Raw genomic sequence first — 13985 nt, forward strand, 5'->3', positions numbered from 1 at the left:
ATGACATGTCCGTAAGTACGTGTAAAGGCATACAGTGTATATGTATGTACTGTATGTATGTATGTATGTTTCTGTGTATTTTGGTATATGGAGAGGTATCAGAGAAGTTTGGAAGGTAGTTATTGGAATAGTTACTATGGTGGCAACCTGTGCCATTTGATTATGTTGGAAGAATATTTGTTTTTAAATGTCGCAACGCTAAAACTATAACTGTTTCTGACTATGTACCGTCAGAACAGATGTATATGTGTGAAGCATGCGGCATTTGGGCTTGCTTTTAGATCCTGCAGCAGTCATTGTGTGGTTTGTGCAGCTGAGTTCATTTTGTTTTTTTTTCGGTTCTGGGTAAAAGTGTTTCTGTGCGGGTTTCAGGGAGGGTCAAAGTGTGAGCCTCCTCACCGTAAATTCAGTGTAAGCCATAGCAGACGATACGGTGCACAGAAGCTTGGGTATTTGTGCGAATGGTTTCACCTCTCATGTACTGTTGACATTCTGAAGCTCTGCGTGTGATACTTTGTGTATTTATCAGACGATAGGTGCACTGCATTACAATGCTGTAAACCCACTCGTCTTGCCCCATGACCTTTTTGCTTGTTGTACTTCTGTATACTGTATTCTGTTGTACGTTACTTGTCATATTTTGTTTTTCACACTTGTTATCCGGGTTGCTAGCTGTTGCCTGCTCTTGACAGGAAACCCAGCTTGTGAACCAGTGCTTGCGTATGGCCTGTAGACCTTAGGTTGCACTAAGCAGGTTTTGCCCACACTAATCCTCTCTGCTGTTGACAAAGCAAGAAAATATAGACCACAGTCTTGTATTATTTCTCTGGAAAATTGTGAGGTGTCAAAATGAACTTTACATATGACTTTTGAGGGAAATAGTTTTCTTTTTTTAAAACCTCAGGAAGGGTCATCGTTAGATTCTGCAAGGGGCTGACATTCCTCTTGGGTGGTTTGTGGAACCAAGTTGGATTCTGGCCTTTGCCTGCCTCACTGAATGCTGAAGATAAGGACAGAGGGCACGTTTTCGCTTATCGCCCTGGTAACCACAGACTGATGTCTTCATTAATCGCTGTAGGAGGCGCTGACCGCACCTCCGCATGGGAAACGGATGCCGCTGACGTCCGCTGGCAGTGAGGACCGTTGTGTCAGCCGCATATGAATTAGTCGCGGGCGGTGACAGAAAACTGAAAACCGCTGAGGTTCCATGAGCGGCACCTGCCAAGGTTACAATCTGGTATGAATGAACGGATGCTTTGGCTACATCCTTCCATTACAGTCTTGTGTTTCAAATAGAAAATTTAGTGTAACTTAGATCGGGAGGTACTGTGGTTAGTTATTAATAACTGAACTGGGAACAAACAAGAAACATAATTTAGAAAAGCATGCGCTCAATAAAAGGAAATATGTATTCCATTTCTAGTAAGACATAATCATAATTCATGAGAGTTAACCATCCTCAGATGCTGTTCAGTGACCTCCCAACCACTAATATGAAGGCGTGTGCACATTCAAAATTGTTTTTATTTTTTGTGAGAATGCCTATAATCTGCGGTCCTTACAAGATGTATATGAGGCATGTACAGTGCTGAACTCTGAGGTGGGAAGTCTAGGGGTCAGAAAGTAAAAGTCTTGCCATGTGTTTCTTCCAACTATGAACTTAGCCAGCTGATTTCACTAATTAGTTCCACCTCCTGGCTGAAGGATTGTGCTAATTAGATTGATGGTTTTCCCTTCATAACTGTTAGCACATGATTGCTGTTGGTGTCCTGGATACCCTGCTCATTTGCAGTTAGTTCCACCCATCCGGTGCAAACCCCCTACACTAACCTTTTGACAACCTCATTTGCACAGCTGATTGAGTATGTTAAGTGGACCCTTGAAGACCGAGCACAGACTTTTTGGAGGGCATGTACTCAAAATGAAAAAGGGCACCTGTGGTAAGCTGGACTTTTGCTGTCTGAGGGCATCGGGGCAAGGACATGTGCTTCTGCATGTGTTGGTGTCTATCTGTGCACGTGCCAGCTTGAGTTCATTATTGTTTGGGTATGCATTGTGAACATGTGCGTGTTTGTGTGTATCTATTTATATCTTACAGTATGTATGTCCTCATTCTCTCTCTCTCTCTATATATATATGTATATACACACACACACACACAAACACACACTATATGCATATCTTGCTTTGACTCATTTTATATATTTGTAAACACGATGATAAGTGAGGTCAACTTTAAGAGGGTGAGACATTTTGCCACAGGCCGTTATTTATATAAGCAAAAGCCAGTTTTTAATCGTAAACTTGAGCGTGCTCTCTGTTTACCACCCAAGGCATACGCCTGACTGTTTCACTGTTCTTCCTCACACACATGGCCATAGAGCTGGAATGCCTTCAGCCTTTTAGTCATCCGGGGGAGGCCAATATTCCCTTCTCCCCATTAGTTTCCTTTTTTTGAAGGAGGGAACGAGAGGCACATGACTAATCAGAGCCATGCGTGAGTCATGTGTGCATGTGTGCGATAGCGCCGCGGATCCCGAAAACCTCCCAGACAGGGTTAACAGGGAAAGTTCCTGCTTGGTCGTGTTCTGTATGTGTGTGTGTGTGTGTGCACGTGTGTTCTGTACGCATCCGCGTATGCGAGATTCTGAAAGGCGTACAGCTTGAAGGTGTGACTCAGCAGACCAGATGTGGAATATCATTATGGGTTCAAAGGTGAATGTAAGAATTTATACATTAGCGGTGTTGATCTCCGGTAGGGAAAAACTGACTGTCTCCCTCCATACTCGCACCCTCTCAACCCTCCTGAAAGTAGACCCAGGCCGGTGAACTTTTGAACGCTCTCACCCTCGCGCTTCTGCCTTCCTCTGCTTTCTGCTAGCTTCAGTTAGCTCCAGACATCGCAGAGTAATAAAACAGGCATTTTTACAGTAATTTGTCACAATAAATCCTTCTTTAGCAAAGATGCAGTGAGGTTAATGACAACCTCCTTAGCCCCACCTTAAAAAACTAGGATTATCCTTCTGTAAAGTTTTTTTAAAGTCTTGTGTATAATTTACATCTTGGAAATATTTCAATGTGAACTAATGAAATGAAAATGATTCCAGGAAGCCTCTTTTTGTGGGTGAAAACTCAGTGATGAATGCTGTTAGAACTTATTGTGGAAATTGCCTTTTCTAACCTTTTATAAGCACGTGGGGCTGGCTTTTACAATAACTCAGTACTCATGGCAATAAAAATTAGGATACCCCAATGCAGCACTGTGAAGTTGAATCGCTCTCCCCCTCAGGGGCATGGTGCCTCTGGCAGGTGCCCCCATTGCCCTGAGGGGTGCATGGTGGGGGGGTTGGGGGGGTTTCCCACGGAGTCAAACACAGATGAGTGACACTGGCCCTGAAGACAGAACAGGGAATCGTTCCTGCACCAGCGGGAGCAGGTTCTATGTGACAAGTGAGTGGCTCAGCATATCGCCGTGGTGACCAGGCTTCGAGCCAGCGGGACATGCTCAGAGGAGAGATTTCGGATGCTGGTCGAGTGGGCAGCGCTGATGAGCCCCTGCCCTGACTCACTCAACCCCCCTCCTCTGGGAAATCAGAGATTGTGAGGAAACCCCGCCCTCCCCCCCCGGGTCCACACTGCCCTGTTGGAAAGCCCAAAAATTCACCTAAGGAGGTACTGTGTGTGCAGCCAGAGGAAGCCATGGAGACTTGCCTCTCTACAAGGGCACCGCAGGTGGAGCATGCTGGGATAGGGTTGCAATATTAGTTCTCCGATGGCTAATTATCACAGATGGCCAATGGCCACAGCAAATATTTACATTGGGTTTGCTTTCCATCTGAAATTGCAAGCTCACAGTGCATGAGAGCCTTTTGAATGGGGCTGTAAAGAAACACGGCTTTGATTAACATATGCATGAAAATGCGTTATGGTGAGGAGCATGCTATGTTCTATAATGGAGCTGTATTGAGTTTGTTTTTTTTTTACCACGTGTGGTCAATGTGAAGCCATTTCCTGCCACATTTATATCCTTGAAGTTTGAAGTCCCTATTTTATTTTTTGCCTTTCAAAGCTCCTTTAAAATATGATTCCTCATGCGCTCATGAATATTCACGTTGCGAGACCTCAAAGTGACAACCTCTAATATGATGTCGACACGTAGCGGATTTTGTTACCGCTGTTGGCGGCCTTCCTTGACAAATTAGCCGCTTTGCGCTCCCTCAGCTGGTCCTGCTTGTTGACGGAAGAACGGGCTCGCTCGCCCGCTCGTTCTCCGCAAACTCTCCAGCAGGTTGAGTATTTATTGGCGTGGTTTAGCACTTTTTTATTGCATAATATCAGCCACTTTTTTCGGTGTTTGGGCATCAGTGGAGTGGGTTTAATATGGCACAACGGGGCAATAAATCCCTCACTGGCCCCCTCCGTGTTACTTGTTTTTCGGGGGGAAACGCGGGACGGAATTCCTTGTTGACATCCATCTTCCGCCGCTGGGGCCCAAGGAAGCCGGAGCAGAGAGGGGGAATCGCGTGTTGATATAACACCTCAACAAAGCGGGTCTGTTTGGGCGGTGGTCTAATGGACCACTCCCAGGATGTTTTTCCTTTCATTAGCTTTTCTCGCCTCCTTTAGCAGGGGTCCTGTGTCCAGCCTCGCTCCGCTATCTCAGAACGGGACCGTGAACGAAAAGGGGGGGGGGGGTGGCGACAAAAAGGGAAACTGACAGTTTCGGACAGAGGACGAAGCTTTCGCCTCAGAACCGTGACCAACCGCCGTCGTCGGGTCGAGCGACAAGGCTGGGGGAGGCTTTGTTGACTTCGCTTAAAAGCTTGCTGATGATGGGATGGGGAGACTGCTGCAAGGATGCACCCCCTCCCCCCCCCCCCACCCCACTCCCCTCCAGAAAGTGTTTTTAGCAGTGCTTTATGCTTCAGATCAATTAGAAGAGAACGCAGCCTGTTATGAGTTGGTGCTATGCATCTGTTTTCTGTATTGACAAAGCTGAAACTTATGTTGGCATCTCTTGTGGAGACACTTTGCCACACAGGCAACGAAACATTTGAACAGCCTACCTAATGGAATCTTTTCACCTCAAGAAAATAAGGCTTTTTTTCAAATTTAATCTAGATTTACTGTAATATGCAACACCATGTTATTCCATAAACACAAGAGTAATTCTGTTTAACCTTTCACCCAGAAAAAATAATAATACTTTAATCTCCTGCAAAATGACTTTTAACTATTTTCCCCCCATCTGAATTAAACCCAAGTTTCTTTCTTCTGTTTGTTTCCTTTTACTCAGAGGTGCTTAGCCTAATCCTGGTAGACCGTCTTGGAAAATCTGTGGCAGAGATGTTTCTGTTCCACAAAGATTTCTTTATTTTTCTACAGGGAATCACAGACGAGTGTTGACACAATCACATTCCGAAAAGAGCACATCCCTTCATGTGTTGTTAAAATGCAGATAAACACTTAGCTTCGTTTGACATCGTTGATGCATCGTTTTCTTCCTGCCACGGTAAACCATGGGCCCTCTGTCGGCTGAAAATAATTAGACCTTGTTCTGATCTTTAAGGCTGTTGCATTTGGGGAAGGAAGATCCTGTCTGGAAATAAGTCAGTGACAGACAAGAAAACTGTACATAAGTACTTCAATTTACCACAAAACTCACATAACAGCCATAATGTTATGGTTGGTTTCTACTATCTGTGGATAGGCCGTGGTACAGTACAGTATATCTATTTTGTGGCTGACCTCTCCGCTAAAGCGAGCTACAAATTTATGTAGCGAATCTCTGCACGCGTAACAAACGAGGGATGAAGTCACCTTTGGCTGCGAGCACTATAAGTTCAATCTTTTCCGAGGATTTTCCTTCTTTCGAATACCCTTTGCGTTTCGTCCACGTTTCTCTCAACTCTGATTCATTATAAGCTTATTTATGTGCTTGGCAGACGCCGTTATCCAGGCATTATGTGTAACTTACCGGGCGTGTTGTGCAATATCCGAACGTGCAGCTGGACGTTTTGCCGAAGCGACGCAGGGCATCCAGACGTTGAGCCTTCTGATTTGAAGTCCACTTCCGAAACTAGTACTCTGCCCTGCCTTTGAAAGGATTCCTTCTTATTCCTTTTTTCATAAGCCTGTAAATCTTTACTGCTTTCGGTTGCTCGCAGCTTTGACCTCACGTTCCAATGGCATACATTATTTTCTTCCTGAGTTCAAGCAGCCATGTTATTTTGTAATTGGTAAAAATGTAATTGGTTCTTGGCTGTAAATGCAATATTTTGGGTCTAATGTTTCAGTGATGTTTCTCCCTCATCAAGAAGGCATGTTTTCTTTAAAAAAATTCCCCTGCATTAGAAATCTGATTATATGGTGATTTATACACTTTTGTTTTGCATTATGGGTACCAGGGTTGCATAGTAGGATATGCTAGAGCAGAATATGGAATAAAGCACTTATTTTGTTGTATGATTAACAGGGAGTTGCACCTGGCCGATGCAGCCCTGAATCATACCCAGATTTGAAATTAATGCGAGGAACAGCATTGCCAGCAGTTCAAGTGTCGGTACTTAGTCCTTGACATTACTTACTCAACCATTTCCTCCCCAACATCTCCACTGTTTCACATGTTCCCTGTAAGAGACTGATTTATTTCCCCAACGCTTCTCCAGTTGCTAATGAGGACCATTTTCAGACTAATTTAAGAACTGGACAAGATTAGACTATGTCGAAACAAAGGTGATACGAATACGATGACTGCGGTTGGGCAAAAAGAAACGTGTATGAGCCTTGAGTCCTTGCAGCTGCAGCTTGGGAAGTGCAGTCATTACAGAGTTTTGATAGAGCTGGCCTGCGTTTACCAATCATGCAGTGGTTTCCTGTATTTTCCTTAGCAACCCTCTCATGTCCAAAGGTGTTTTTCGAAGGGTTTCAGTCCTCGAAAAAAATGTTGAACCACTTCCAGGGCTTTAGACCATGTGTCTCATCAGAGGCCTCCTTTGAGTATGGGCCTGCTCACAATTGGTGACTCATCTTGAACTGGCTCCACAAAGGTACCGTGGCTTCACCCTGACAGAAATGTGGACCGTTCTGAGAAAATCCTTCGCAAATTGCACCACTGACACAGTTGCGCTGATCTGTTGTACGCTGGCATTCAGCTGCTTTTCATTAAGAGGGGCAACCACAAGTATTTCCCATTGGAAAAACATGTTTTCTTTGTCTTGTCAGTAAAACCCTGGTCTGAGAAGTGTATGTTACAGGGACAAAAGTTTGATATTCTTTTAAAGCCAACAAGCAATTTCCTGTAGTGGCCTTGGTGTCACAGCAATAAACTTCATGTCAGTCTTCAGCAGGCTGGACTTGATAGCAGTTTAGTTTTTATGTTCAAGTATGTGCACATGGGATGAGAAAGTACAGGAAAATGCAACTTGCGCTTTTGGTATGTTTGAACTGTTTTTCTTGTCTGCATCTTCATTACCGCTGACATCAGAGTCCCTTCATGTCAATTCATGTCTGACTCTAATTTAAGCGTTTTACATCCACTAGACTTTAAAATGGCAGCCGGACAATGCCGCCACTCAAGAACCTCCTCTTTTGGTTCTTTGTCTCCATTATCATGTATCCTGGAATGAAGAGAAGGGAACTCCAGCTCTTTCTAGTGCTTTTTCTTTTGATCACTGATCCCCAATGACCCCTTGTGAGCTTTTAAAAAAAAAAAAAAATCTCAGTTGACCTAGACAGATTTTGGAAGTGGGACCCTCCTGGTGGGTTGGGGATGGGGGCGGGTGATGGGGGGGGGGGTTCCGTGCTTGTTCCGCTTGAGTAGAGAGGGTGTAACGAGTTGTAATGCGGGGATGAGGGTGAACGGGCATGAAGAAAGGGGGCACAGGGAAGAGGTAGGAGCAAGCCCACCCTGGAGGAGCGCCAGACGTACCGCCAAATTTACCCACCTCTCGTCCCGCAGGATAGAGGCCTGCCTGTTAGCACAGACACATCCTGCTGGTAACTTTCCACAGCGTTCACGGCATGCTAATCGCCGCTGACTTTCCGCGGCAAGCCGTCGACATGTGGTTAGCCAGTGCAGCAACCACTATGTATTTTTTGACATCAGTCGTGTTAATGTGTTTCTTGTAAGGTTGTTTTTGCTTTGTGGTTTAGCTTCTCAGGCCTGTTGTTTTCAGGACAAACAAACTTTGAAAGAACATATCGCAGCACCTCAAAACACCATTAAACTATTATGTTCCTCGTTTCAGGGTTCACTTAGTTGGTTGAAAACATGCAAACAGATAATGTAAATATTATGGAATTCTTCTCTTTTAACACTTCATCCACTTCGATTTATAGTACATCCAATTAACGTACGTAAGTCCAACCTGTTTCTTCAAAACCTCTGAAATTCTTTTAGCGGAACCTTTAGATCATACTTGTCCATTCTTCTGATCCAGAGATCAGGTGAACTTCACAGCCTTTTTTTCCCCCTTTGGGTCCATAGAGACTCTTAGAACTCATACAGTTTCACCAACTGCAAGGACACCGTTGTGATCTACCTCTGTGACTCCCAGACATAGTTGCCTAATGAAATTTCTCAGACTTAAAAAAAAGTGATGTTTGGCTTGTTGCTAGGCCTCAAACCTGAGCCTTAATAATATTGTTAAAGAGTACATATTTCTGGCCAAACTAATACGTTTAACTGAAATGAGTATTGTCCCTCATCGGACCTGTGTTCTGTAGTTGTTCCAATGACTTTCGGTATGCACTTATTGTATGTCGCTTTGGATAAAAGCTTCTGCCAAATAAATGTAATGCAATGGTATAAAATATCTAATCTTTTGCTCAGCTGGAGAGGTTTTTCTGATCCAAATTCAATTGGAGGTTATTATTTTAAAGCGACATTTAAGTGTTGACAGAACACCCTCTCATTTTACACGAATTTTGACAAGACAGTTGTGGATTAAGCCACATAAATAACACGCAATCAGATAACAATGAAGACAATTTCTCAAAGGAATGAAGACAAGATCTCAAAGGAATGTGTACTGGATAGTATCCTATGGCAAATGTGACATTGAATATGCCCTTTGGTTTCGTGACTATATTCCTGTGTGCATATGTTCAGAATTTAATTTGCTTGCATTTCATTTAATGATTCCTTTTGGCCTCCCGACATATAATAGGATATGTTTTGCATGGCGGGGATTGACCTTTTGCCCATGCAGGGGAATTATTATATAGGCATTTCAGAGCGACTTACACAAATTTAGCATTTTTCCATAGTATCCATTTATAAAGCTGGATATATGCTGAAGCAATTCAGGTAAAGTACCTTGTTCTAGGGTACGACAATGTCCTACTTGGGAATCGAACCTGTGAACTTAAGGCTACTAACTCAGTTCCCTAGTCATTATATTACACTGCCGCCCAGTATAGCTTCAGAGTCAGCCGCCGCGCGGACTACACCGCACTGATGTTTTAGCTTAGCGCTCTGAGCTTTTGGTCTTTCTCTCGAATGAGCGAACATTCCCTGGTCGAGCCTGTGGACCTGCCGTACCTCGATTTGGCAGCAATTTGGGCAGGTGGCGATGGATTAACGTCCCGCATCTCCTCTGGGGTCCCCGTTGTTTATGTCCCGTGTCGTGTTGGACGAAGCGAGTCATTCTTCAAGCAGTCTTACGGGCCAGGGAGATGCTCGCTGGAGATATATGAGATCCGGTGCGCAATTTGTTTTCATTTGAACTGCATCTCTGAAAGCGGTTGGACACAGGTCACTTCTCGTGCGTTCATGAAAGAGCTCGTTCAGGTGAACAAGCAGGACTGCGGCTTCCAAGTCATCCGGTTGATAAATGTGAGGCATAAGCATTTAAGCTGAGGGAATAACTCACAGTTTTTAAAGCGGAGATGATATGGCAGGAATGACTCAACTTGTAAACCGTCTTAATATCTGTACTGCCAGTAACAGGTTTGAACATTGGCTTTCTACACAACTGTCACTCTCTGGAGAGGACTTATATCAGTCTGCACCAGTACAGGATGATGGCTGAATCCTGGCATTATGAGTTTAGGGGATACAACTTATGGGCAAGCTTACTGTAGTCCAAGTAATGTACATACATGTAGTCAAGTGTTGTTAATGTTTCACCCTGTGATCAATTAAGAATATATGCATCCATTTTAGCTTATTCTATGTGACTGATACTTGGCCTGAGCCCATGGACTGAATGGTCTTCTGTGATACAGTGGTGATCCGAATAAAAGGCTTCACATTTTTTATAAAGTTCTTAGCAATAGCTTTTCTGCAACAATTAACCAGGTGGTGATAGGATATTTCAGTGTGTATTTCTTTTGGGTTCTTTCCTGTCAAGGGAAACAAAAAACAAAATGAAAACCGTGTTTACATTGTGTGGATTTCCACAAGCCTAAGAGGCTGCTACAGGTCTAAATAAAGAGAAGGAGAATGAGCGTTTCGTCCAAGTGGACTATTATTGTTTGTGATTGATAGTGAAATCTCTCCTACCTGTCTCCAGTCTTTAAGGCCCATCCAGATGTGCTTGCTTCATTTTCTGGTGTCTGTACATGCAGCTGTGTCTGTGCCTAGCATCTAAACAGCCGAGTGTTTTGTATCAACAAAGCCATCAAACAATAGCTGTTCACCCAAGCAGTTACATTTCAGACGGAGCTTCGTTCGCCCCCAGGAGCTCTCCCACGCATTGGCTACGTTCCTCTCTCTCTCTTTCACTGGGGGCCTTTGCATGGTCTTTACAACCCTGAGCTGGAGTGGTTATTTATTTAATTTATTTATTTAATCTTATTATTATTATTTTTTTAAGCCTGCTTATGTAAAGACAATGGAGAGAACCATAAAGCAGGCGTTTGACGTGAGCAGGAAAACCGCGACGTTTGAGGCGAGTTCAGATAACGACAGGCGGAACGCTTCCCGGTCTCTTGTTGGCTGATCCAGACTTCCTGATCGGTATCCGGCATTGTCAAAGCTTGTCCGTTCGCAGGTGTGGGGATTATGAGGACACTGCGCTTTCACCACTGTTATTCTTGCTTTGTTATGCAAAATAAGCCGTCACACAGCTGTACCTGGGCCCCAGGAAACTGAGCTCTGTACCTGAGTCTCTCCTCGTCTTTCGGCGGCCTGGCCAGGAGTGTGTTTTCAGACCTCTGCGTTTGTGGATGGGCTGTATTAGGCGTACTGTATATGAAGGGTAATTCAGAAAGCCCTCTGGTGGGGTTGCGGTATCTGGGTGTGAGGGGCGGGGGGGCATTGGGTCTGATACAAGGGCATGAACCAATGCTGGAAGCCGCACTTGCAATGCGTAGCAGTTTGAACCAAGTTTTATTTTTTATGTTAAGACTTGGACTGGGTTCAAGTAACTATGCATTGGAAGGCTTAACAAGTGTTAACGCCCATCTCTGGGATTGAGCCACGTTTTTCCATTTGGAGAATGCTAGATATTTATCCCTTTGAATAGTAGATTTGTTTATTTTATTTTTTGAATTCTAAATTCTAAGTCAGTGTTCTAGAACTCCATTACTTTCTATTACCAGTAGTGATTGTTACATCAGCATTAGAATGTCAAGCTAAGAACATTCTAATCACGTAGTTGTGATCTTACACCTTAAAGGGTGAAAGGCAACTGCATTACAGTCCTCCAGAGGTGGAGAAGTTCTGTTCTGGAACAACATGGAGTTATGGTGCCTGTTGACTGCGAGGAAAGTTACACGCAAACAGTCCTGCTTATCCCGAATCTTGCTGACACATGGTCATGCGGAAAAAGGAAAATTTATGTGTCTTCAAAAACATATTTTTATATCTTGAGCATTGCCTCATGGGAGAGAGTGTCCTGGCAGCATTGTAAACGCTATGGGGACCATGTGCTGGCATCGGCGTCACACTTGTTTATCTCTTCGCCTCCCCGTTACCCTGTTTTACCCAAATATTTTCAGGATCCCCCAAGCAAGGATCTTCTCCTCGCCTGTCCGGCGTCTCTTCGATTCCCTCATGCCAGAACACCCTCCAGATGTTGACGTCGCTTCCACAGTATATGTTCTTTTTCTAGGAAACCAGTGGAGCTACGCTCGAGTTGCGTTTTCCTCAATAAAAACGCCTTTATTTGCCAGTGTTTAAAATGTGTTTTACGCACTGTGCTCCTGTCAGTAGTTTCTGCATAAAACATTATAATACAAACAATCTTTTTTATTATTCCATCCCCCGCGTGTTAAAAAGTTGCTAGCCGCAAAATAGTTTTTTGACGAGCAGCCAGGTGGCAAACTGTCGCAGATGTTCCTCGACATAAATTGAAGATTTGAAATAAAACAGCTCTGTCAGTTCTTGGATTTTACTCATATTCCTTAATTTTTTCCTTACGCAATGCCTTACTATCCATATCTGGTTTTACTGATTGCTGTCGTACGAAAATGAATTATTCATAATTGCCTTTTTGTTTCATCTGAGTTAACATCTTTCTCAACAAATTATGTTTCAGGATTAATTGTCCAAACAATTGTAATAGTTGAGAAGTTTGCTGCCATTTGCTTTCTAATAATCTAAGACTCAAAGGAAATTGGTAAATCCGAGTCTGATGACCACAAACTTCTGATTTAAAAATTTCATACTTGTTGCCATCTTCAGAAGGTCTTAAATGATGTTAACCAATATGTACTCTGAAAAAAATGTCTTTCGTGGCATTCTTCATTCACTCCTGATCTTTGGAAAGGGCCAATGAATAGCTTTTTCAGACTTGGCTGAGCATCCCCATTGGCTGAATGCATTAACACAGGGCACTTGATCCAGCCAAATTCTGCCTATGTGTGACCAATAACTTTATTAAATGTGTTTCAAGCTGACTAGTGAACTAATCAATGCGAAATCATCATTTTATAGAAAACTGCTAATCATTTTCAGAGAACTGGCTTAAGTGTCCATTTAAGAGGACCTGTTTTGAAGCATCATTTTGGGAGGGCTTGCCCTGCACCCGTCCATGCCTTGTTTCTGAAGGGTGCTGACAGGGACAGTGGTCTCTCTGCAGCCGCACCATGGCAATTATTGATGCAAAGCGGATGCCATGTGAAGCATCGGCCAGCTTGCCATAAGCTAATCGAGTCTGATCTGTGCTAATTGGTGAGCGTGAATCCTATAACGAGGCTTTGAGGGAAGACACAGGCGCAGATGAGAGGGGCCGGCTTTGCTCTTTGACAAGGTCTCGTGGGTAATCGGCGAGCCGGCTGACCTTGACGCTGAGGGCCCCATCTGCGACACGGCCGTTCACAGACCAGCCTGGGCCACCGACGCGTTTTCAGACACACGTGTCCTGTCTGTAGATCCATTCTACTGACGTGAAGTCATTTATGTTTTACAGAGGCAGTTATGACCTCACTGCACCCACTTTTTAAACGATTCTACAGTCAACTTTTTTTCTGCTTAAATTTTTTTGCATAGCGAAGAATTTAAAGACATCCCAGGGCTCCTGAAGGGGGCGCTAATGTGCATTTGTTTACCCATGCATTTCTATGTGATTCATGCCCAAAATTATTACCTTCATTAGCTATGTTTGTCTCATACCACACTTTGCCTTCAACACCAGCTTTGCCTCTCCCCTCACAAGTGCTCCTTTATCCTCGGTGAATGATCTGCACATTTTTATTAACCTGTAACGGGAGGGAAAAAAACAGTGTTTCGTGTTGTCAGGACGAGTTCTGCTCGTCGGCTTGAAGGCTGGGAGCGTGCGCCACCAGACAGGAACACTTACGAGGGCTTTGGCTTCTCCCAAAGCGTTTTGCTGTCATAGCATTAGCCTGATAGCTTTAGCTTAAAGACTGAAGAGTCCTCTTTGTATCGGCTGTGGATGTAAATGCGGTTTAGAGAACCAGAACATATGCCTCGCTTTGCCCCCGGGGTCGGACGTAGTCCTTTTCAAGCTTGCTGTGCACCACGACCGCAGATTCTCGAAAATCCTTTAATATGCAGCATTAGCGACATTCCTTCA

General features: G+C 43.9%; 1 protein-coding gene across 2 annotated transcripts in view; it reads left to right on the top strand.

Moving 5' to 3' along the window:
* The window catches only part of LOC118206461 (ADP-ribosylation factor-like protein 15), a 95494-nt gene that overhangs the window by 46039 nt on the left and 35470 nt on the right, over positions 1-13985 (top strand). The gene's annotated exons all lie outside the window — the stretch shown is intronic.

Source organism: Anguilla anguilla, chromosome 10 (assembly GCF_013347855.1).
Source record: "Anguilla anguilla isolate fAngAng1 chromosome 10, fAngAng1.pri, whole genome shotgun sequence".
In the NCBI taxonomy this organism is placed as follows: domain Eukaryota; kingdom Metazoa; phylum Chordata; class Actinopteri; order Anguilliformes; family Anguillidae; genus Anguilla; species Anguilla anguilla.